This window comes from Oncorhynchus gorbuscha, linkage group LG16 (genome assembly GCF_021184085.1).
Source record: "Oncorhynchus gorbuscha isolate QuinsamMale2020 ecotype Even-year linkage group LG16, OgorEven_v1.0, whole genome shotgun sequence".
NCBI lineage: Eukaryota > Metazoa > Chordata > Actinopteri > Salmoniformes > Salmonidae > Oncorhynchus > Oncorhynchus gorbuscha.
The window spans coordinates 51,521,327-51,545,031 of NC_060188.1; the positions used below are offsets into that span (position 1 = coordinate 51,521,327).

Consider the following 23,705-nt stretch of genomic DNA (forward strand, 5'->3'; position numbering starts at 1 on the left):
CCAGACGACCTCGCCGACGTTTGAGGAGATGAGGTATCGTATGAACTGTTTCATGTTGTTGTAGATGGCCCTGCCCTCCTCCACAGCCGCCACGATGGTAGAGAAGTTATCATCAGACAGAACCATCTCAGAGGCCGACTTAGCCACAGCCGTGCCCGAGCCCATGGCAATGCCAATCTCTGCCTTCTTCAGGGCTGGCGCATCGTTCACCCCATCACCAGTCTGTGGAGGAAAGCAAAAGTATTTCATTATTTAATAGGGTGTTATACAGACATGCGATGAGAAAACTTGATAGTTCGCAGAACTCTTCATTGTCAAGCCAAGTCAGAATAGATTGGCCCATAAGTGAGTTATTCAAAGAATTAGATCTAACCTTTGATCTATGTATTCATTGATGTATTTGCACACAAATGAAGTAAAGTCAACATCAAATCAAGATCTTGTCAAAATTATACTGAAATGAGGCACTGAGCTCCCAGGCAGTTGAATGAGAAATGGGTGGAGCTGTGCATTAAAACTCTCCTCACCATGGCAGTGATCTCATCAAACGACTGCAGGTAGCCCACGATCTTAGACTTGTGGGCTGGCTCCACACGGGCAAAGCACCGTGCCTGCTTTACAGCGTCTCTCTGGGACTCTATGGGTAGGTCGTCAAATTCCCTGCCGGTGTAGGCCTTGCCCACCACATCCTCATCCTCGCCGAAGATACCGATGCGTCGGCAGATGGCCACAGCCGTGCCCTTGTTGTCCCCGGTGATCATGATGACACGGATGCCCGCCTCGGCGCAGAGCTGGATGGCGCCAATCACCTCCTTCCTGGGCGGGTCCAGCATGCCCACGCAGCCAACGAACGTTAGGCCCGTCTGGAGAGAGCAAGGAGAGGATGCAGAGAAAAGAGGAGGAGAAGAGGGGTAGGAGGCAGGTAGAGGATGAGGGAATGTCGAAGACAGAATGTGAGCACCAGATAGATGAATAAGCAGCACCCAGTCAGGCATCAGAATACAACTTGGATGTAGCTCAAGCTAAAGGATAAAGGGTGTCAGAGTAGAGGGAGCGCACCACATAAATACAATGATAATGATCATAATTTGTAAGGTGGACGAACTCTCCTTACATAGGACATGTCTATAAAAACAAAACAAATAACTCTCCCTGCCCAGTTCTGTCCATGCCCAGTCTCTGACATAGCACACAGAAACCTACAAACACCAAGGTTTTCCATCTCTCTCTTGTACCTCATACTCAGCGAACTTAGTGGCGTTCTCCAGATCCATGTCTTCCCGTTTTGGTGGTAAATCCCGTGTGGCCATGCCCAGGCATCTCAGTGTGTCCCTGCCGGTGCCCCAGTCCCTGATCAGGGAGGTCAGCTGCTCTCTCAGGGGCATGGTCAGCGCCACCTTCCCTGTGCCAACACGCAGGTACTGGCAACGCTCCATCACACTCTCTGGGGCACCCTGTGAGATTGGAGTGGAGAGGTTGTGTGTGTGTGTGTGTGTGTGTGTGTGTGTGTGTGTGTGTGTGTGTGTGTGTGTGTGTGTGTGTGTGTGTGTGTGTGTGTGTGTGTGTGTGTGTGTGGAGAGAGGGTGGGGGTACAGGGGTCAAAGGACACACAAGGTAAAAAAAAAAATGACAGCAAAACAAGTTGGACATCCAAGCTCCTAATCACTCTGGCTGACAGAGAAAATGTATTATTAAAGCATGTGAGAGATCTGTTGACTGAGGGGTTTGTGTGTGTGTACCTTGATGAACATCTTGCTCCCAGAGCCTGGTTTGGTAGTGGGGGTACAGTACACAGACATGGACTTGCGGTCGCGAGAGAACTCCAGAGTAAACTCTTTCTTCATCAGCTGCCTGATGACCTTGTGAGAGAGAGAGAGACACCAAGAGAGAGAGAGAAGAAAAGAAGAGAGCAAAAGAGAAGATGAGACCGGGTGTTTATTCCAGACAGGCATGTTTGTGGGCAGCGGTCATCCTCTCAGTACCAGGTGGGGGACTGGGAGGCTTGACTCTGCCTCGGCTGTGTTGTTGTTTTGATGGAGGGGGCTCTAATGGGCCAGGTGTGGGACTGAGACTGGGAGGCTTCTCTTTGGCTGTGATGCTAACATGATGGATGAGACACTCCAGCATCCTATCTACTCTGGACTGGGACTGGGAGGCTGTGTCGTGTTTCTGATGGAAGGGGCTTTATCAGACTATGGCCCGTATCCACACAGCCTTTCAGAGTAGACCCGCTGATCTCTGATCAGTTTAGCCTTTTACATCATAATGAATAAGATTATATGGACAGATCCTAGATTTTTGTATTTAACCTTTATTTAGATCAGCACTCCTGATTTGTGGATCTGGGCCCAGATGGGTGACAGAGGTTTGGCTGTGTTTTTGACACTGGGTGGATGGTACTCTAACATCCTGTTTGGGCTCAGAGTGAGCCAAAGGCACCAGACACAACTGAGCAAGTCTGTATATGAAGGGCCAGGATCAATCTGGGCCAGACAGGACCCTCTGTCTATGTGAGTTCTAGTGCCAAACAGGTGGTCCATGTTGATTTTACATGGACACAGGCCATTTAGTGGGTGCAACTCAACTTGGCCTTAAGGCATAAACTTGTAATGAAGTGCAAGGTTAACATAGAACGTATACAGCCCTGTGTTCACATCCTTACAAATCAGCAAAATGTCTGACTAACATGCATCATACTGATCAAGCTGTAAATAATCAGAAATGGTTGGTTAGGTTTGCATTGTCATTCATTTGTGGATACTGAGACCCATTTCCCACGCTTTCCATTTCCTAGTGTCTAGTTATGAAGTACCACTAGGAGTCACCCTCGTTCCAGTTCCCATGAGCTCTCCCCTTCTCAGCTCAGACATCTCTGACGTGGAGACATGATGCCAGGGGCCTCCATAGACACTTCACAGATGTCCTCACAGACAGAGAGCCGCTGAGCCAAAAGACCCCTCTTCCCATCATTAAGCCACTGAGACACTGAGCCCATATTAAGCCAAAATCCCTCTCTTCCTCCCGTCGTAAAACAAAAGACGAGGAACGTGAGCCGAGTCGGTCTAGTGACGGCAGAGGAGGAAGCTAAACATCGTCTTACACACTTCACCGACTACTAGTGCATTAGTAGGAAACGACATCCTATTTATTTTCTGTTCAAAGCCCTTAACAGAGGGCTGGAAAGTTTAGCTAACCTCTTCATAAACTCCCTGGCTTGTCTAAATATTATCATCTCTAGCCTCTGAGGATGACTTGTGTAAGTGACAGTGTTTTTTCTTGTCGTGGGACTGTTGGGAATTTTAAAATGGTACTTTATCTGGGGTTCAGTGGAAACACTTGGAACCGCTGGTCATTGACAAGAGCACAGGGAGTTAGACTCTCTCTCCCGCCTACCTGTCACGGGTCATTCACAAAGACAGAGAGAAGAGTCACACGAGGAAAGGCGTCATTCGCACAGATGGAAGCTCAGAGCCCATCATTGGGAATTCACCACAGGGCAGTTAGGTCAGTTGGTAGCACTTTACATATAACTCCACAAAGAATATATAATGGGTTAGTTCATTTATGAATAATTCATAAGACGTTTAATGCAATTTACTAATCATTAGTTAAGACTGCATCGTCTCAAGTGTGGGCTATTTATACTTTATAAATGTTTTAAGTGACCACTATGTGTGCGTGCGCATCTTTGTTGTCATTCGTGCATTCGGCATAATGTAAAACCTAGTTTGTATACCTAGCCAAGTCTAAGAAGATATTTGCAAGCCTGTCTTAATCACACAGCTAAATTTAAATCACGCAACCTTTTAGTTGTGGGTTAACCAAGATTATAAACTGGGTGGTTTGAGCACTGGATACTGATTGGCTGAATGCCGTGGTATATGACAAAACATTTATTTTTACTGTTCGGAATTACATTTGTAACCAGTTTATAATAGCAATAAGGCACCTCAGCGGATTGTGGTATATGGCCAATATACCACAGTAAGTGCTGTGTCCAGGCACTCAGTTGTGGTGTGTAAATGGCATATATATTATTATTATATTTATAAGAACAGCCATACCACACCCCCTCGTGCCTTATTGCTTAATTAGACTGTCCTAAGGAGTGACTGCAATCCACACTGGTTTTTGCAGGAAATTCCCTGCCAAGAAATGCTTGTGTTCACAATATTTTCATAAACATCCTCTGTATTGTGTGCTTATTGTTTAACCATTGATATGTTCAAGGGGTCATTTTGAGACCTTAAGGAGCATCAGGTACTGCTGGAATGTCCACTAATGGCATGTCCATCTTTCTGTGAGAAATCACACTATTTGCTCAAAACATTTATACAGTATAAATAAAGTTAAATAAATCCCACACTTTAGAAGAGACCACGCTAAAATACTCAACTAATGATTAGTAAATGGTTTTAAATAACTTATATTAAACATCTTATGAATGATTTGATGAAATCATAATTCAATATGTTAAAAGTGATTGATAAATGTGTGAATAACTAGGTTACTAAATGTACAAATGTGGGAGTAATTATTCATTTATGAATATGCTATTCACTTAGCCATTATAAATGCTTTTTTACTTGGTGTTATTATAAAGTGCTACCCGAGAATCTATATTCTCACACATTCTCTCTCGGGGAGTACGAACACCCTTAGTGCGGTCCAGCCAGTTACCAATGCAATTCGGACTACTGATGGAGCAATCACTGGTTTCATTAAATAATCAATTTTATGCGAGAAACCCATTTAAGTGCTAAACTAGGAGCTGAGGTGATCTTACTGGAGATCATTGTCCGATGCGTTGAAAGCCAATAGGTAAATGCCCTCATTACCTTGTTGAAACTTGTTGTCCAAGTTCAGTTGCTTAATCACTGTGTTCAGGACGATATGTTAGATACATAATTAAATACGTATATGAAGATGAACTAATACACACGACATGCACGGATAGATGTGTTGTATACATCCCAATCACAATCCCTCCACTTCCCCCAGTGTTTTCCCTAGCTGCTTACTGCGTTGCACGCTCCGGCGCGCTCCACCTTGCTGAGGCCTGACATGTCAGTCTTGAACACATTCATCTTCTCCACCAGGGTAGTGAGGGCCGTCTCTGTCGCCTCACCCACCTTCTCATACACTCCTTTGGCCTAGGAGAGGGGAGAGGATTGGTTAGTCAAAAGCACGGAGAAACTCTGAAACTCGAATACACTCATTTGCGTTCTAAATTGTAGGCATTTCGGGTATGAGAAAATAGAGAATTGAGTATGCTTTTAAATGCCAGGATAAACTAATTTGGGCTTTTCATCTAGTAGAATTGGTTGCACCCTATTAAGGAGGAGAATCTTTGAGACCCACGTGTGTCTGACAACAGCTGATAAAATCACAAGGTGATGTGCCATACAAAAATGAATGAATGGCTGGAATCAATGCATTTGTGCATTAAATGACACATTCTCAGTATGGATGAGTCTAGTATGTTGATATTTGTTGCTTATTGCATTAGGTGTGACTACTTTGTGCGTTCTAAATAGCATATTGTATGTGGTACAATTAGTATGTAAGACATCTAGGCCAGACAGATTTCGGACACAGCCACTTGTCACATGTGCCGAATACAATGTGTAGACCTTAGTGAAATGCTTCAAGAAAAAGTTTTTTTTTAAATCTAATCAATCACAAAGTAACAAGAACTGTACAAAACAATAACGGTGGTGTATACAGGGGGTACCGGTACTGAGTCAATGTATGGGAGTACAGGTTAATTGAGGTCATTTGTAAAGTGGTTACGCATAGACAAACAGCGAGTAGCAGCAGTGTAAAAACAAAAAGGGGGGGGTTCGTAAATAGTCCGGATCGTCATTTGATTAGTTTAGTTGTTCAGCAGTCTTATTATGGCTTGAGGGTAGAAGCTGTTAAGGAGCTTTATGGTCCTATACTTGGTGCTCCGGTAACGCTTGCCATGCAGCAGCAGAGAGAACAATCTATGACTAGGGTGACTGGAGTCTGACAATTTTTAGCTGGATGTCAGGAAGCTAGGCCCCAGTGAAATACTGGGCCGTACGCACTACCCTCTGTAGCGCCTTCCGGTCAGATGCTGAGCAGTTGCCATACCAACTGGTAATGCAACCATGCTCTCGATGATGCAGCTGTAGAACTTTTTGAGGATCTGGGGACCCATATCAAATCTTTTCAGCCTCCTGAGGGGGGAATGGTGTTGTCTTGATGTGTTTGGACCATGATAGTTTGTTGGTGATGTGGAAACGAAGGAGCTTGAAGCTCTCGACCCGCTCCACCTCAGTCCCGTCGATGTGAATGGGGGCGTGTTCGTCCCTCCTTTTCCTGTAGTCCACAATCATCTCCTTTGTCTTGCTGACATTGTTGTCCTGGCACCCCACTGCCAGGTCTCTGACCTCCTCCCTATAGGCCGTCTTATCGTTGTCGGTGATCAGGCCTACCACTGTTGGGTCATCAGCAAACCCTCCAAGCCCAAATATAAAAAAATGATGCTATAAATAAAAAAAAGGTCAAGTGTGCAGCGCATCAACTCTTCATTTCACGGATTACAGTTTGAATCGGTCTTCCCTGGAAATATAACGTTTATTTTGAAAGTAATAAATATATAGATATTTTTAAAAGCATTCATGATTTGCGTAAATGTAATATACTAACTATTACTCTTGTTTAAAATATGAAAGGGTATTACATTTGGTGAAGAGCACATTATGACTTGTTTAGGACTCAAAACCTAAAGTTTAGGACTTGAGACTTGACTTGGTACTTACTTGTGACTTGTAAAATAATGACTCGGTCCCACCTCTGATAAGCACTGATGTGACGTCTAAAAGTCTGACTAACCAAGGTGTGTGTGTGTGTGTGTGTGCACGTCAATTAGTGAGTGCATTCTCTCAGTAATTCACATCAACCTTCTCTAGTTCTCATTAGATGACTTGAGTCATAGTGAGTGAGTGGTGTGGTTTCATAGCTGGCTGACCTGACCAGCCAGGTAATGTCCTCTGTAGCTCAGTTGGTAGAGCATGGCGCTTGCAATGCCAAGATAGTCGGTTTGATTCCCGGGACCAACCATACGTAAAATGAATGCAATAGCTTTCATTATTATACTGTATATTATTATGACGTGAGTAGGTGGAGCCCATCATGTTTTAATAGGACACAGCCCTGCCCACACTGTACCTGTCTGCCCCACTGAACACCACATGGTCAATAAACCCCCACTGCCCTCCACCGCCATCAGGGTCCACTAATCTCACACCACTCTGTCCACACAGCTGCTCTACCTTTATCGTCCCTTCCCTCCTCCCACCATCCATTATCTCTAGTCGGGAAAGACACACTTCTACAAAATGGCATGCTAATTCAGTTCTACAACGAGTCTTTTTGGGAAACAATCACAATTTCCTCTCAGTGTTTGAATAGCTTGTAATTAAACTGCTGTGTCCTTGGCTTCATTTACACACAGCATGGTTACCATGACACCATGGTGATGACAGAGGTGAGAAAAGCAATCAGAGAACTAGAGAAACAGAATCACACAGAGTAAAATTAGATCAGCTACTGTAGGAGGCCTGGATATGTGTGTGTGTCTTCGTTATCATTCATGCATTTGGCATAATGTAATACCTAATCTGTATACTTAGCTAAGTCTATGAAGAAATTTGCAAGCCTGTCTTAATTTCACAAAACCTCTCTTCGAGTGAAGTCTGCTTTGCATGGCAAACCACACACTCATTTGTGTATCACAGAGGTTAGTCCAACTCAACATTAATGATGACATCAGTCAAACCTAGGAGAAGGCAGCAACAGATGTGCAGCCATGTCTACGGCTCAGTGTGTGTGCCACAGCTGCTCAGAGCGAAGGCTTCTTACCACTAAGGAAAACAGGGTGAAAGGACAGGAACAGAGAGTGTCAGGCTGCAGAAGAGTGCCTTAATGACTCACAAAAACAGTGTGTGTGTGTGTGTGTGTGTGTGTCTGTGTGTGTGTGTGTGTGTGTGTGTGTGTGTGTGTGTGTGTCAGCACTGACCTCATTGTAGTCCAGTGAGGAGTCGTTGCACATGGAACACACAGTGGCCAGCTCCAGTAGTCCATCATAGTCTGCGCACTGGACCACCTTGTCCCCTTTCAACCTGGAAGAGAACACACACTTTTCTTTCTATCCTTGTGGGACCAGAGAATTTATTCCCATTCAAAATTATATTTACCTTACCTTAACCCCAAACCCCTAAAACTATCGTTCTGGGGGACTTCTGGTCCTCACAAGGATAGTAACACCCCCCCCCCATTTAAAAACACCCAAATGTAGCCTACATTACTTATTTTTTGTTGTTTTTGTTGGGGGGGGGTGGCTGGGCTATTGAATCTCATTATAGAATATGCATTAAATGCATCCTCCAATTGCAACATTTGCCTATGCCCACACATATCGTCTCAATAATATTTTCTATTTTTAATACCCTCAAATACCAAGATAGGCATTCCTAATTTCAAAATAGGCCACCATCACCTTTAATCGTGAATTATAAATCTTCATCACGTTTTACCGGTGAAACGTCCAAACTAACTGCATCTACATGCCAGCCATTTGATCTCAATCGTTTCATAGGAATATGCATTTAGAGCTTGAATTACTGTTCCATGAACAAATTAGAATAGGTGATGTTATAACTATAGCCTAGCCGTGCTGTATTTTCTTTCAATTCAAGCACATTCTGCCTTGTGGCACGCAAGGTTGACTTTGGGCCACAGGAAAAAAAAAGTGTGACTTCAGTTAACCATCCTAAAATCTAATGAGAAATTAGGTGGTGTTTTCGATGCAACAATGACATTACTATATTTGTTAATGTTATGTAGAATACTAATGAATCATTATGTGGTCTTCTAAGAAATTGATTCAGCTGCTTTGATCTAACTTCACTAAACAAGCACCGTTGTGAGAAGTGGTTGAGCGACACTCCGGTGCACGCCAGCAGCACTAAGCCCCTGCTCCCACTGCACCAAACGAGCTAATTGAAGCACACCTAGCCTACTCTTTTGCCAAATGCAAAATTTGGTGATGCACAAACGTGACCACGTGTGTCTGTTTTATGAAAATCTGGGAATATTTGACCAATGAAACATTTTTGACTGGTCTAAAACAGTTAAAACAGGATCGAGTGAAGTAGCAGCAAATATGTTGAATGAGCAACTAATGAGCATGGAGAGCCTCAAGTTTGACCAAATTACCGTAGTTCTTTCAGTCTAATACGGCTATTTATTTTGGCCTACTTCTGTAGCGCATCAGAAGCATGCTTTTTGTAAATAGTTAGGACTAACTGTCCTCTCCAATGTTTTGCTGTAATTTAACCAGAAAGGATTTGAGAAACCCGATTGGTTGACGATAAGGCTTATGAAATTGGCCTACCTCGCGTCCTGCATTGAGCAGAATATCACCAGTGCCACATCGTTATGATATACATCTTGTCATAAGTGCAACATGACCAAGAGATCGGTTGGAATGTCTGACTCTTTTTCTAAATTAGTGGTATTTGAATTTGTTGATCAAATACAGTACATGATTGTTTGATTGCGGAACAAATGGCCAAAATGAGGGAATCTCCACAATCTGAGACAGGTAGTCATCCTAATAACAGGTGACATCAATAAGGGATCATTGCATTCACCTGGTCAGTCTTTGTCAAGGAAAGAGCAGGTGTTCTTAATGTTTTGTATACTCAGTGTACGTCAGCAATGACAGTAATATAAATGACACCCATAACATAGAGCTCCTAGTCAGTTTTAGAATGGGTAACTAGCAATAGGCTGGTGCTAACGCTTTATCATGGTACCAAACTGTCTGTTCAAGCAGTTGGCACACAATTCGGACACTCATCGGCATAGCACAAGACATGCAACCAGAGGTCTCTTCACAGTTCCCTGGTCAAGAACAGAGGCTGGGAAGCACACAGTATTAAATAGAACCATGACTAAATGTAACTGCCACCCCAGGTAACTCAAGCTAGCAATAAAACCAGAAACAAAAACAAGGTTAATAAAAATAAATAAAAAATGGAAACACCTTACGGCATAACGGGGACTGTGGATATATTTTGTACTGTATCATTTCTTGTATTTCGTAGGTGGGTGGCCTTGTACGGGCAGGAGCTCCCTTGTTTATGAAGAGTGAGGCAGAAGCAGGAAATGATGTAGTAGTGTAGTGTTTTGTATATTATGTTATTATTTTATTTATGTTTTTTTGTTTCCTGTTCGAACCCCAGGAAGAGTGCAACGGCTAATTGAGATCATAAATAGTGCGAAATAGACTAAATAGACTAGAATAAAATTGATAAAAATGGATAAGAGTGTTGCAGTAAAGCAGGAACAGTGACATTTAGTGGGCAAAACCTAGAGAATATTGCTATTCTCTGAAAAGTGGGAGGGAAAAAACATCACCAGGTTCACAGGGAATACAATACATAGTATGGAGAAGCAATACTCCAAGCAACAGCTTCATTCTACTTGTCAAACATTGAAAACTGATACTGTATACTGGTTGTTGGGGTGTGATTGGCATTGGGTGGAGGGTACGTGGGTGGCTTTTGACAATTTTTCACGTCTTACTCATTGGTAGGAAGAAATTTGGTCCAAATCAGATGTTGGGTACTATATTTATTGAATATTATCCTATAAATAAAATTAACAAAATAATGTTTTAGGAATGCCAATCCTGTTTCAGATCAATCTGTAATGACATGGAACAACTCGTGTTAATGTGAGTGTGTTTGTGTGTGCGTTGGGAGCAGCAGCAGTTGCTGGTTGGTTGCATGACCACATGGCCCACAACCCACTAGAGGCAGCAACAGTTGCTAGTAGAGTAACAGCCCACACAACAACCCACGCTGAATGGCACTGCACCGCAAGGCATGCCAGCCTGAGATTTCATAACATCTCAGTTTCACACCCACAAACCAACCAGAACAGTGATTAGGACTTCATACACCTTTCTAAAACACAGTATCATCATGTTGCATTATATTGGATATAATCATGAGGTTTTAATCAACTTCAGTAGAGAAATTGTAACGAGTGAACAGTCTGAAGGGGAACATTTGGCATGGTAAGACATCATGAGAGCATAGTACTTAACCCTTCCCAAATGTAAATGTTCGAACCAGAAGAACTATAAAAAGCATATGCATAACCATGGTAGAAATTGAAAGAGAACACTTTGGAGATTATGGGGAAATTATCAGACCAAAGGTGAGGAAACCAGTTCCCCTAACAAGACTGAATCCAAACATTACACGGTTGATTTTCTATTTACTGTACTTCTCACAGCATTTGTCAATAATGAAATCTGAAAACACTCTGGATACTGTACATTCAGTAACATAAGACTATTCACTGAAATGTGCACAATACGAAAAAACTATTACAAGGGTTTGAGTGAGAGGTCTAACTGGTGTCCCAGTGATCACACACCTCTCCAAACTGTGCGCAGTTCCCAAGTAACTCAAGGAAAGAGCTGTCAACTATAAGGTGCTTTTATACTCTCTCCTAGCTTTGCCATTGAGGAATATAAGCAAGCACACTAGATTTTTGTTTGGAACACAGCCCTGAGTCCCCAGCATCACACAACAACTGTTGTTGTTTACACAATCCAAAAACGCAATCGTACACATTTGGACTTCCGGGTATGTGGTTTGCTTGTATGACATCAAAACTGTATTTATTATAACGCAGTCTCATCTTTCAGAACACAAACCATTCCCGATGTACAGCATTTCCCTCACTGAGACCAACAAATGTGCAAAAGAATCCCAATTAGTGGGAGGGATGGGGGCATCTTGTCGCGTGAGCTGCGAAGTGGAGAACCTGAGCTCTGACATGTATAGCATGTTACCGTACAGCCACTGTGTTCCAATTTAGGTGCTTATCAATGACAAAACTGCCATTTTTCAAACCGTATACAGGATAACAGGGGCTGTGAGTGAAAAGTGTTACATTAAACTTAAATGTAAATGTAAATGTTAAATGTAAATGTAAATGTAGTTACCAATAAATACCTCAGCATTTCAAAATCATGACAGAGGTTGATATTGAAGTTGTTATTGTAAAAGAGAACGTGCTCTCAACTTATGACTTTCTGTATTTAATTTTCGAATGAAAAGCAGAAGGGATGAATACTGAAGAAGATCTAGTTCTGGGCCTTTGCAGGTAGTCATTTGGGGAATTAGACTAGAGTGGGCACTCCAGGTCGCGAGAGAGGAGGTCGTCAATCAGGTTATAACTGACATTATACAGGAAGGGAAGGACTGCGATCAAGTTTGGAACACTATGACTTTGGCCCAGCTACACCCCTCATCTCTCGCCGTGTTCTTCTCTCCCAATCTCTCGCTCTAGTCAGAGCTATTTGTCATCTATTCCTCTAGGATTCCTCCACAGTGAGACTATTTTAGTAGTTGTCAGGTCGGTGTCCTTTCCTCTCTGCGCTGATCTGTTCCATCATGGAAAAAGTTCACATGCTTCAGGAAAACATCATTTGCATTCTCCCTAAACTTCCCCAGAGCTGTTAACCATTTGCGACAGAGAAAAACAGAGTAAACCTATGGGGGCTGGGGGTGGGAATGGGGAAGGAAGGAGACTTCAAAAGAAACCCCTTTACATCAAATGGAAAAAAAGGAGGTTAGGGGGCTTTTAACAGCAGGCCAGCCAGATGAACGTGGTCGTGGTGGGACCAAGGCTTTTAACAGCAGGCCAGCCAGATGAACGTGGTCGTGGTGGGACCAAGGCTTTTAACAGCAGGCCAGCCAGATGAACGTGGTCGTGGTGGGACCAAGGCTTTTAACAGCAGGCCAGGCAGATGGTCGTGGTGGGACCAAGGCTTTTAACAGCAGGCCAGCCAGATGAACGTGGTCGTGGTGGGACCAAGGCTTTTAACAGCAGGCCAGCCAGATGAACGTGGTCGTGGTGGGACCAAGGCTTTTCCACTACCGCCTGTACAAATAGGTGTTTGTCTGTCCACGGACAGGGAAGGTTAACAATGGCCAGCCTTAACTTTCCTCTGGGGCTCAGTGCTTTCAGACTCTGGACCACACTCAACACACAATTTACTGGGAAGTGTCAGAGATAAACCTCATAGTGTGTGTGTGTTAGTTTGTGTACGCATGGGTGCATGTTTCCCCACTTTGATGCCACAGTCACCACGAGTTGTAACCTGAAATCACAGTCACCACGAGTTGTAACCTGAAATCACAGTCACCACGAGTTGTAACCTGAAATCACACTTACAGTCATTTGCACTATGTACACTAATACAAAGAAAGGTAGGAGGGGACACTCACACTTGCCCTTCAGGGGCATAGGTGGAGCCAGTTATAGAGAACTCATGGACAGCACAGCTGGAATCCTCCACCTTGTCCACCACAAACATCTGGAGAGAGAAGAGAGTTGGGATAGATAAAGCAGGTTAATGTAGGCTAGGATATCGTCAAAGAGTATACAGAAACTCTGTGCCAGGGATTCCCAGAGTTCTGTACAGGGCCATGGGAGAGGTGAAGGACATTCCCGCCCCGGGCCGCTGACGCGGAGGGAAACACACTCACGCACGCTCCCACACTCCCATTCAGTTGTAGCGCCACTCAACTAAGGGCTTTCCCACCACATAATGTCACACAGCAGTTTTTGTTCTTTCCTTCTCTATTTTTCCAGCAGGCATTGGTTCCTGTGTTTACTGACCTTGGGACCAAACTATACCCTAAGCAGTCTGTAATCCTGGCATACATAGCATAGATCACTAACCACACTGTTAGTGGAAGGCTAAGACTTGGGGGGGGGGCAGCGAGCGAGAACGAGAGAGTAAGTTGTTTCCCCAGGTCAAATTTTGTTTTGAGGTCTTTTCCACCCTTCCCAGTGATCAGACTACGGTGTTGCCCAGAGTTCTGCTTTGTCTGCACTCATGTATTGATGTCCTGTGTAGAGAGCCCAGCCCAGAACAATTAGGGTTTGGCTATGCTGGCAGGTCTTTTAGGCTGGCAGCCCAGTGGTGAGGGTTCTACTGTAGCCTTGGATCTGCCCCTTCTCTCCTGTGTGTGTGTGTGTGTGTGTGTGTGTGTGTGTGTGTGTGTGTGTGTGTGTGTGTGTGTGTGTGTGTGTGTGTGTGTGTGTGTGTGTGTGTGTGTGTGTGTGTGTGTGTGTGTGTGTGTGTGTGTGTGTGTGTGTGTGTGTGTGTGTGTGTGTGTGTTACATGCATTCGATCTGGCCCTCTCCTTTCTCTCTTGTTCTGGGTTGCAGCGGTGATCACAGGTGGAATGGATCTGATGAGGTTCATTTATGGGAGTGAATCGATTGGCTTGTCACAGGGGGTCTGTTGTTCCATTCACACTGGCTGGGACCACTGAGGAGGTTACAAACAGACACGCAGCCTTTGACTTTCCTCACAGCAATATTCTCTCTCTGTAATCACAGACTTGCCATCTGGACCAGACACAACCATAGTAACCATGGAGAGAAGGGAGGAGATTGGCTAGGGCGGTCAGGTCGTGCACACACACTAAGGAAAATACTCCCTCCTGTCCGGGCTTTACTCGACTTTAAAGTCAATTCAATCCAGACGATTAAAGAATTAAGAATAATATATATATATTTTCCCTTCAGTACATCCGCTGCTACTGCTTCTAGATGGTGTGTGTGTTCTGTTTATACCGAGAGTAGTTTACAAAACACGTGTGTGAAATCTACTCCAGCTGAGAAGGTCTAACATTACACAGATCAGAGTCATCATGTCTGGAGGTGCTCATTTAGACAATGGGAAGTCCAACTCCGGTCGTTTCAAACTAACAGTGACTAACTAATAACACTGGCTATCTATCAATTTAAAGACACTGCAAACAATGTAACCATCTAGTCAGTCTAGGGTCTAACCTGACTATGATGGCTAGTTCTAGGCGATGCTGGATGCTCAGGTGACATACAGGTTCTCTAGGATAGATCGAGCATCAAGAACAACAACCCTCCTCTGCCACAGAAGCTTTATCTACTGACAATCTACCTACCTTGGGCCTCCTCAAGTCCTCATCAAACAGTAACTGAGTAACAAACTGAATAATGTGAATGAGAAAAATGATTAGACTGACAAATAACCGCTGTGATTGGTGCCCCAGTGTGTCTGTGGCCCAGATCATACACTGTTCTTTAGGAGATGATAGGAGCTGGATTCTGGGTCTTTTTTCACTGATCCTGGATATGTGACCTTGGAGCCCAGGAGACGACTGCAGTAATTATTGGAAAGGGGATACCTAGCCAGTTGCACAACTAAATGCATACCCACCCAAAATGTGTCTTCCACATTTAACCCAACCCCCTCTGAATCTTAGATGTGCAGGGGGCTGTCTTAATCGACGTCCAAGTCATTGGTGCCCAGGGAGCAGTTGTTGTTGGGGTGTAACTTCCTTGCTCAAGGCCATAACGGCAGATTTTCTCCACTTTGCCGGCTCAGGGATTCGATCTAGCAACCTTTCATTTACTGGCCCAACACTCTTAACCGCTAGGCTACCTGCTGCCCCTTATTGTGCATAGTCCCTGATAAGTAAGCTAACAACATAAAATACATGTCAAATCAAACTGTGTCATATGCGCCAAAGACCACAAGTGTAGACCTTAGCATGAAATGCTTACTTACAAGCCCTTAACCAACAGTGCAGTTCAAGAAGAGTTAAGAATATAGTCAATGTGCTGGGTTACAGGTTACTGAGATAACGTTTTACCACATGGCCTATCAGGACTGCTATTAGCATATTTGTAACAACTGCTATTTCAGTGTTTTGGTCATGTTTGTCATGGCATATTTCTCTCACTATCAGAGATGTGGTTTCCATGGAAACAAGGCACTACACGATTCATATGAACCAATGGTGCCCGTCTGTAGAAGTTGAAACTCTCCTCAATACAATTTGACTTGCCCTATATTGTGTGTATTGTGCTGTGTTGGCAGCAGTACCAAAGTGAGAGTGTCCCTGCTCTGTGTACTGGAAATTAAATGGTATGTCGTCATAATGGGTATTCACTCCTGTGTGTGACCGTGCCCTGGGATATCCCCTCGGCTGGGAAAGCAGGATATGACAGGGCTACGGGACACAGACGTTCTTATCAGAACCATATGGCACAGCTAGACCCAGTTTAAGGTCAAGGACACGCTTGCACACACACAGACAAACACAGTCAAACACACAGACTCAGGCAGGCAGGCGCGCTCACACACGCAGGCAGACGCACGCACACACGCAGGCACGCAGGCAGACGCACGCACACACGCAGGCACGCAGGCAGGCAGGCTCACGCAGGCAGGCAGGCAGGCAGGCTCAGGCAGGCAGGCAGGGCAGGCAGGCAGGCAGGCAGGCAGGCTCACGCAGGCAGGCTCACGCACGCAGGCAGGCAGTCAGGCTCACGCACGCAGGCAGGCAGGCAGGCAGGCTCACGCACGCAGGCAGGCAGGCAGGCAGGCTCACGCACGCAGGCAGGCAGGCAGGCAGGCTCACGCAGGCAGGCAGGCAGGCAGGCTCACGCAGGCAGGCAGGCAGGCTCACGCACGCAGGCAGGCAGGCTCACGCACGCAGGCAGGCAGGCTCACGCACGCAGGCAGGCAGGCTCACGCACGCAGGCAGGCTCACGCACGCAGGCAGGCAGGCAGGCTCACGCACGCAGGCAGGCAGGCAGGCTCACGCACGCAGGCAGGCAGGCAGGCTCACGCACGCAGGCAGGCAGGCAGGCTCACGCAGGCAGGCAGGCAGGCAGGCTCACGCAGGCAGGCAGGCAGGCAGGCTCACGCAGGCAGGCAGGCGCACGCAGGCAGGCAGGCTCACGCAGGCAGGCAGGCTCACGCAGGCAGGCAGGCTCACGCAGGCAGGCAGGCAGGCTCACGCACGCAGGCAGGCAGGCAGGCTCACGCACGCACGCAGGCAGGCAGGCAGGCTCACGCAGGCAGGCAGGCTCACGCAGGCAGGCAGGCTCACGCAGGCAGGCAGGCTCACGCAGGCAGGCAGGCTCACGCAGGCAGGCAGGCAGGCTCACGCAGGCAGGCAGGCAGGCTCACGCAGGCAGGCAGGCAGGCTCACGCAGGCAGGCAGGCAGGCTCACAGGCAGGCAGGCAGGCTCACGCAGGCAGGCAGGCAGGCTCACGCAGGCAGGCAGGCAGGCTCACGCAGGCAGGCAGGCAGGCTCACGCAGGCAGGCAGGCAGGCTCACGCAGGCAGGCAGGCAGGCTCACGCAGGCAGGCAGGCAGGCTCACGCAGGCAGGCAGGCAGGCTCACGCAGGCAGGCAGGCAGGCTCACGCAGGCAGGCACACTCACGCAGGCAGGCGGGCACACTCACACAGGCACACTCACGCAGGCAGGCGGGCACACTCACGCAGGCACACTCACTCAGGCAGGCAGGCACACTCATTCAGGCAGGCAGGCAGGCACACTCACGCAGGCACACTCACGCAGGCAGGCAGGCACACTCACTCAGGCAGGCAGGCAGGCACACTCACTCACTCAGGCAGGCAGGCAGGCAGGCAGGCACACTCACACACTCAGGCAGGCAGGCACACTCACTCAGGCAGGCAGGCACACTCACTCAGGCAGGCAGGCAGGCAGGCACACTCACTCAGGCAGGCAGGCAGGCAGGCACACTCACTCAGGCAGGCAGGCACACTCACTCACTCAGGCAGGCAGGCAGGCAGGCAGGCAGGCACACTCACTCACTCACGCAGGCAGGCAGGCTCACGCAGGCAGGCAGGCTCACGCAGGCAGGCAGGCAGGCTCACGCAGGCAGGCAGGCAGGCTCACGCAGGCAGGCAGGCTCGCTCACGCAGGCAGGCAGGCTCGCTCACGCAGGCAGGCAGGCTCACTCAGGCAGGCAGGCTCACGCAGGCAGGCAGGCTCACGCAGGCAGGCAGGCAGGCTCACGCAGGCAGGCAGGCAGGCTCACGCAGGCAGGCAGGCTCGCTCACGCAGGCAGGCAGGCTCGCTCACGCAGGCAGGCAGGCTCACTCAGGCAGGCAGGCTCACGCAGGCAGGCAGGCTCAGGCAGGCAGGCGCGCGCAGGCAGGCACACTCACGCAGGCAGGCGGGCACACTCACACAGGCACACTCACGCAGGCAGGCGGGCACACTCACGCAGGCACACTCACTCAGGCAGGCAGGCAGGCACACTCACACACTCAGGCAGGCAGGCAGGCAGGCACACTCACACACTCAGGCAGGCACACTCACTCAGGCAGGCGGGCAGGCGGGCAGGCACACTCACTCAGGCAGGCGGGCAGGCGGGCAGGCACACTCACTCAGGCAGGCGGGCGGGCGGGCGGGCGGGCGGGCAGGCACACTCACTCACTCAGGCGGGCGGGGGCGGGCGGGCGGGCGGGCAGACGCGCCCGCTCGGGCAGGCGGGCGGGCAGACGCGCCCGCTCGGGCAGGCGGGCGGGCAGACGCGCCCGCTCGGGCAGGCGGGCGGGCAGACGCGCCCGCTCGGGCAGGCGGGCGGGCAGACGCGCCCACTCGGGCAGGCAGGCAGACGCGCCCGCTCGGGCAGGCGGGCGGGCAGACGCGCCCGCTCGGGCAGGCGGGCAGGCAGACGCGCCCACTCAGGCGGGCAGGCGGGCAGGCAGGCAGACGCGCCCGCTCGGGCAGGCGGGCAGGCAGACGCGCCCACTCGGGCAGGCGGGCAGGCAGACGCGCCCACTCGGGCAGGCGGGCAGACGCGCCCACTCGGGCAGGCAGGCAGACGCGCCCACTCGGGCAGGCAGGCAGACGCGCCCACTCGGGCAGGCAGGCAGACGCGCCCACTCGGGCAGGCAGGCAGGCAGACGCGCCCACTCGGGCAGGCAGGCAGGCAGACGCGCCCACTCGGGCAGGCAGGCAGGACGCGCCCACTCGGGCAGGCAGGCAGGCAGACGCGCCCACTCGGGCAGGCAGGCAGGCAGACGCGCCCACTCGGGCAGGCAGGCAGGCAGACGCGCCCACTCGGGCAGGCAGGCAGGCAGACGCGCCCACTCGGGCAGGCAGGCAGGCAGACGCGCCCACTCGGGCAGGCAGGCAGGCAGACGCGCCCACTCAGGCAGGCAGGCAGGCAGACGCGCCCACTCAGGCAGGCAGGCAGGCAGACGCGCCCACTCAGGCAGGCAGGCAGGCAGACGCGCCCACTCAGGCAGGCAGGCAGGCACGCGCCCACTCAGGCAGGCAGGCAGGCAGACGCGCCCACTCAGGCAGGCAGGCAGGCAGACGCGCCCACTCAGGCAGGCAGGCAGGCAGACGCGCCCACTCAGGCAGGCAGGCAGGCAGACGCGCCCACTCAGGCAGGCAGGCAGGCAGACGCGCCCACTCAGGCAGGCAGGCAGGCACTCAGACGCGCCCACTCAGGCAGGCAGGCAGGCAGACGCGCCCACTCAGGCAGGCAGGCAGGCAGACGCGCCCACTCAGGCAGGCAGGCAGGCAGACGCGCCCACTCAGGCAGGCAGGCAGACGCGCCCACTCAGGCAGGCAGGCAGGCAGACGCGCCCACTCAGGCAGGCAGGCAGGCAGACGCGCCCACTCAGGCAGGCAGGCAGGCAGACGCGCCCACTCAGGCAGGCAGGCAGGACGCGCCCACTCAGGCAGGCAGGCAGACGCGCCCACTCAGGCAGGCAGGCAGGCAGACGCGCCCACTCAGGCAGGCAGGCAGGCAGACGCGCCCACTCAGGCAGGCAGGCAGGCAGACGCGCCCACTCAGGCAGGCAGGCAGGCAGACGCGCCCACTCAGGCAGGCAGGCAGGCAGACGCGCCCACTCAGGCAGGCAGGCAGGCAGACGCGCCCACTCAGGCAGGCAGGCAGGACGCGCCCACTCAGGCAGGCAGGCAGGCAGACGCGCCTCCACTCAGGCAGGCAGGCAGGCAGACGCGCCCACTCAGGCAGGCAGGCAGGCAGACGCGCCCACTCAGGCAGGCAGGCAGGCAGACGCGCCCACTCAGGCAGGCAGGCAGGCAGACGCGCCCACTCAGGCAGGCAGGCAGGCAGACGCGCCCACTCAGGCAGGCAGGCAGGCAGACGCGCCCACTCAGGCAGGGCAGGCAGACGCGCCCACTCAGGCAGGCAGGCAGGCAGACGCGCCCACTCAGGCAGGCAGGCAGGCAGACGCGCCCACTCAGGCAGGCAGGCAGGCAGACGCGCCCACTCAGGCAGGCAGGGCAGACGCGCCCACTCAGGCAGGCAGGCAGGCAGACGCGCCCACTCAGGCAGGCAGGCAGGCAGACGCGCCCACTCAGGCAGGCAGGCAGGCAGACGCGCCCACTCAGGCAGGCAGGCAGACGCGCCCACTCAGGCAGGCAGGCAGGCAGACGCGCCCACTCAGGCAGGCAGGCAGGCAGACGCGCCCACTCAGGCAGGCAGGCAGGCAGACGCGCCCACTCAGGCAGGCAGGCAGGCAGACGCGCCCACTCAGGCAGGCAGGCAGGCAGACGCGCCCACCAGGCAGGCAGGCAGGCAGACGCGCCCACTCAGGCAGGCAGGCAGGCAGACGCGCCCACTCAGGCAGGCAGGCAGGCAGACGCGCCCACTCAGGCAGGCAGGCAGGCAGACGCGCCCACTCAGGCAGGCAGGCAGGCAGACGCGCCCACTCAGGCAGGCAGGCAGGCAGACGCGCCCACTCAGGCAGGCAGGCAGGCAGACGCGCCCACTCAGGCAGGCAGGCAGGCAGACGCGCCCACTCAGCAGGCAGGCAGGCAGACAGCGCCCACTCAGGCAGGCAGGCAGGCAGACGCGCCCACTCAGGCAGGCAGGCAGACGCGCCCACTCAGGCAGGCAGGCAGGCAGACGCGCCCACTCAGGCAGGCAGGCAGGCAGACGCGCCCACTCAGGCAGGCAGGCAGGCAGACGCGCCCACTCAGGCAGGCAGGCAGGCAGGCAGGCGCGCCCACAGGCAGGCAGGCAGGCAGGCAGACGCGCCCACTCAGGCAGGCAGGCAGGCAGACGCGCCCACTCAGGCAGGCAGGCAGGCAGACGCGCCCACTCAGGCAGGCAGGCAGGCAGACGCGCCCACTCAGGCAGGCAGGCAGGCAGACGCGCCCACTCAGGCAGGCAGGCAGGCAGACGCGCCCACTCAGGCAGGCAGGCAGACGCGCCCACTCAGGCAGGCAGGCAGGCAGACGCGCCCACTCAGGCAGGCAGGCAGGCAGACGCGCCCACTCAGGCAGGCAGGCAGGCAGACGCGCCCACTCAGGCAGGCAGGCAGGCAGACGCGCCCACTCAGGCAGGCAGGCAGACGCGCCCACTCAGGCAGGCAGGCAGACGCGCCCACTCAGGCAGGCAGGCAGACGCGCCCACTCAGGCAGGCAGGCAGACGCGCCCACTCAGGCAGGCAGGCAGACGCGCCCACTCAGGCAGGCAGGCAGGCGCGCCCACTCAGGCAGGCAGGCAGACGCGCCCACTCAGGCAGGCAGGCAGACGCGCCCACTCAGGCAGGCAGGCAGACGCGCCCACTCAGGCAGGCAGGCAGACGCGCCCACTCAGGCAGGCAGGCAGACGCGCCCACTCAGGCAGGCAGGCAGACGCGCCCACTCAGGCAGGCAGGCAGACGCGCCCACTCAGGCAGGCAGGCAGACGCGCCCACTCAGGCAGGCAGGCAGACGCGCCCACTCAGGCAGGCAGGCAGACGCGCCCACTCAGGCAGGCAGGCAGACGCGCCCACTCAGGCAGGCAGGCAGACGCGCCCACTCAGGCAGGCAGGCAGACGCGCCCACTCAGGCAGGCAGGCAGACGCGCCCACTCAGGCAGGCAGGCAGACGCGCCCACTCAGGCAGGCAGGCAGACGCGCCCACTCAGGCAGGCAGGCAGACGCGCCCACTCAGGCAGGCAGGCAGACGCGCCCACTCAGGCAGGCAGGCAGACGCGCCCACTCAGGCAGGCAGGCAGACGCGCCCACTCAGGCAGGCAGGCAGACGCGCCCACTCAGGCAGGCAGGCAGACGCGCCCACTCAGGCAGGCAGGCAGACGCGCCCACTCAGGCAGGCAGGCAGACGCGCCCACTCAGGCAGGCAGGCAGACGCGCCCACTCAGGCAGGCAGGCAGACGCGCCCACTCAGGCAGGCAGGCAGACGCGCCCACTCAGGCAGGCAGGCAGACGCGCCCACTCAGGCAGGCAGGCAGACGCGCCCACTCAGGCAGGCAGGCAGACGCGCCCACTCAGGCAGGCAGGCAGACGCGCCCACTCAGGCAGGCAGGCAGACGCGCCCACTCAGGCAGGCAGGCAGACGCGCCCACTCAGGCAGGCAGGCAGACGCGCCCACTCAGGCAGGCAGGCAGACGCGCCCACTCAGGCAGGCAGGCAGACGCGCCCACTCAGGCAGGCAGGCAGACGCGCCCACTCAGGCAGGCAGGCAGACGCGCCCACTCAGGCAGGCAGCAGGGCAGACGCGCCCACTCAGGCAGGCAGGCAGACGCGCCCACTCAGGCAGGCAGGCAGACGCGCCCACTCAGGCAGGCAGGCAGACGCGCCCACTCAGGCAGGCAGGCAGACGCGCCCACTCAGGCAGGCAGGCAGACGCGCCCACTCAGGCAGGCAGGCAGACGCGCCCACTCAGGCAGGCAGGCAGACGCGCCCACTCAGGCAGGCAGGCAGACGCGCCCACTCAGGCAGGCAGGCAGACGCGCCCACTCAGGCAGGCAGGCAGACGCGCCCACTCAGGCAGGCAGGCAGACGCGCCCACTCAGGCAGGCAGGCAGACGCGCCCACTCAGGCAGGCAGGCAGACGCGCCCACTCAGGCAGGCAGGCAGACGCGCCCACTCAGGCAGGCAGGCAGACGCGCCCACTCAGGCAGGCAGGCAGACGCGCCCACTCAGGCAGGCAGGCAGACGCGCCCACTCAGGCAGGCAGGCAGACGCGCCCACTCAGGCAGGCAGGCAGACGCGCCCACTCAGGCAGGCAGGCAGACGCGCCCACTCAGGCAGGCAGGCAGACGCGCCCACTCAGGCAGGCAGGCAGACGCGCCCACTCAGGCAGGCAGGCAGACGCGCCCACTCAGGCAGGCAGGCAGACGCGCCCACTCAGGCAGGCAGGCAGACGCGCCCACTCAGGCAGGCAGGCAGACGCGCCCACTCAGGCAGGCAGGCAGACGCGCCCACTCAGGCAGGCAGGCAGACGCGCCCACTCAGGCAGGCAGGCAGACGCGCCCACTCAGGCAGGCAGGCAGACGCGCCCACTCAGGCAGGCAGGCAGACGCGCCCACTCAGGCAGGCAGGCAGACGCGCCCACTCAGGCAGGCAGGCAGACGCGCCCACTCAGGCAGGCAGGCAGACGCGCCCACTCAGGCAGGCAGGCAGACGCGCCCACTCAGGCAGGCAGGCAGACGCGCCCACTCAGGCAGGCAGGCAGACGCGCCCACTCAGGCAGGCAGGCAGACGCGCCCACTCAGGCAGGCAGGCAGACGCGCCCACTCAGGCAGGCAGGCAGACGCGCCCACTCAGGCAGGCAGGCAGACGCGCCCACTCAGGCAGGCAGGCAGACGCGCCCACTCAGGCAGGCAGGCAGACGCGCCCACTCAGGCAGGCAGGCAGACGCGCCCACTCAGGCAGGCAGGCAGACGCGCCCACTCAGGCAGGCAGGCAGGCAGACGCGCCCACTCAGGCAGGCAGGCAGGCAGACGCGCCCACTCAGGCAGGCAGGCAGACGCGCCCACTCAGGCAGGCAGGCAGAC

General features: G+C 53.1%; 1 pseudogene across 1 annotated transcript in view; it reads right to left on the reverse strand.

The window, feature by feature from the left end:
• Positions 1-23,705, reverse strand: part of LOC124000329 — an 88,174-nt pseudogene that overhangs the window by 13,170 nt on the left and 51,299 nt on the right. Inside the window, exons 11-17 of the transcript XR_006832576.1 lie at positions 13,344-13,432; positions 8,048-8,150; positions 5,022-5,153; positions 1,740-1,859; positions 1,236-1,454; positions 528-863; positions 2-222 (exon numbers count right to left, since the gene is read on the reverse strand). The product of XR_006832576.1 is annotated as a sarcoplasmic/endoplasmic reticulum calcium ATPase 1-like (transcript). The remainder of the gene's footprint in view (position 1; positions 223-527; positions 864-1,235; positions 1,455-1,739; positions 1,860-5,021; positions 5,154-8,047; positions 8,151-13,343; positions 13,433-23,705) is intronic.